This window comes from Martes martes (genome assembly GCF_963455335.1).
Source record: "Martes martes genome assembly, chromosome: X".
NCBI lineage: Eukaryota > Metazoa > Chordata > Mammalia > Carnivora > Mustelidae > Martes > Martes martes.
This window is the reverse complement of record NC_137897.1, coordinates 73,703,164-73,705,029: the sequence shown is the minus strand read 5'-3', so window position 1 is coordinate 73,705,029 and position 1,866 is coordinate 73,703,164. Positions and strand designations below refer to the sequence as shown.

General features: G+C 39.1%; 1 pseudogene across 1 annotated transcript; it reads right to left on the bottom strand.

Moving 5' to 3' along the window:
- Positions 1-289: 289 nt before the first annotated feature.
- On the bottom strand, positions 290-846 carry LOC308337417 (large ribosomal subunit protein uL11-like; annotated as a pseudogene). The gene has a single exon. The product of its transcript is annotated as a large ribosomal subunit protein uL11-like (transcript).
- Positions 847-1,866: the final 1,020 nt, after the last annotated feature.

Sequence of the window (1,866 nt, the reverse complement as noted above, 5' to 3'; positions counted from 1 at the left end):
CTATGGGATGAATTTGTCTACTATGAATTATATATCATCCCAACACTGGTTATAATGACTATATTTATTATGTGGACTGGGGTGACAACGAGCAGGAGTAATTGTGCTCCAGCACTAAAATTCCCACTATAGAATTTACCTGAGAATTCATGATGAAGTTTCTAGATTATATAGCATGAAGTTACATTCATATTCCTAAACATTTTGGGGTTCTTTATTCAATTACATATCTTATTTTATTGTATTTTTGTCAAATTATCTTTTATTAAAATATTTTCCCTTGTAGTTCTTAACTAGCTGAGCATTCTACTGCACCACTATTGATGTCATCTATGATGTCATTAGGGTGGCATCCATCAACATTGCAACCCACAACTTGAGCAAACCCCAGGATCCCTTTAATGGTTCCAGAGAGTTCTCTGGCTAAAGATTGGTGCAACATCTGTTGGGCAATGTTGACAATCCCATCAAAAGTGACATTTCCACTGTGCTTAATGTTTTTCTGCATTTTTCTGTCTCTTGGTGGTTCCTTGAGGGCTTTAATAATCATGTAAGAGGCAGAAGTTACCATTCCAATCTGGGCATATCTTTTCTGAATGGTCAGTTTCACTGTAATCTTCAAACACTTCCAATCTCTAGTTGCTTTGACATTGTCATCACCAAACTTTTTTGGAGCCAGATCCAACAGGGCAATTTTGGAGCCAGGGCAGATGTGGTACAAACTTCCCCATGGGTACAGCTCAGGTGTATGACTTTGATCTTGTTGGGATTGAACTTAGGTGGCAGGATGGAGGTGGCTGGTGTTGGATGACCCTGGTTTTGGGACAGTCGAAGACAGTTGCACATTTGCCTCTTCTAAACCAAAAGCCAGAAGGAAGTATCTTATTTTAAATCCATATAAAATGCATTATGCTTTATGTATCTTTTGACATATGGTCAACTGTGTATAATACTCTTAAATCTGGCAGCTGTGTTGAAGGAACAAAAGCATTTTGTTTTCAGACAGCTTGATAGAAATTCTGAAGTTTGTGAGAAAACAGAACTTAAAAATATAATTTTGTGAACCGTAAAAAACTCTGAGGTGATATTCAAAAGGAAAGAGTCCTTGATTTTATCATAATATCCTTGTTGTTTTTCAATAATAGATTGCCAAATTGAATTGAGCTTATTTTCCACTATGACTTCTAGTTAGTCCCTTCACTTTTTGATTCAGGATCTGACAGAATAAAGAATGCTTCTCCAGTCTGGGCCATACTGTGCTTTGCTGTGTGAATCCAAAAAGAAAACTTTAGGTGCACCTGGGTGCCTCAGTCATTAAACACCTGCCTTCAGCTCAGGTCATGAGCCCAAGGTCCTGGGATTGAGCCCTGCATCAGGCTCCCTTCTCAGCAGGAAGCCTGCTTCTCCCTCTCCCACTCCCCCTGCTTCTGTTCCCTCTCTTGCTGTGTATCTCTCTGTCCAATAAATAAAATCTTTTAAAAAAAGAAAATAAATAAAATTTTAGTCCCCACAGAGACTGGTTAAAGAGATTTAGACCCTAAGAAATATAATGTCTAAAACATAACTAAATGTTATGTTCAATGTTTTATTCCCTCTGCCTTAACGACAGAATCTTCACTTGCCCAAATTGCTCAGAGCTGGTGACTGAGGCAGATGGTAGGCAGGTAAGGGGTGAAAGGGTAGAGGTTAAGCTGTTGCCCTTACACTAGGCCTTGGAACACAGGCTCTTTGGGCTCCACCTATAGATGGATAGGGTTCTGACCTCTTTTATTACCTCTACCAAGGGAGAGGCTTGGAACTTAAGATGGCATGTTCTTCCATTCTCTGCCAAGGTTATAATCCTTTTAGACTAGTGTTTTGTGAACT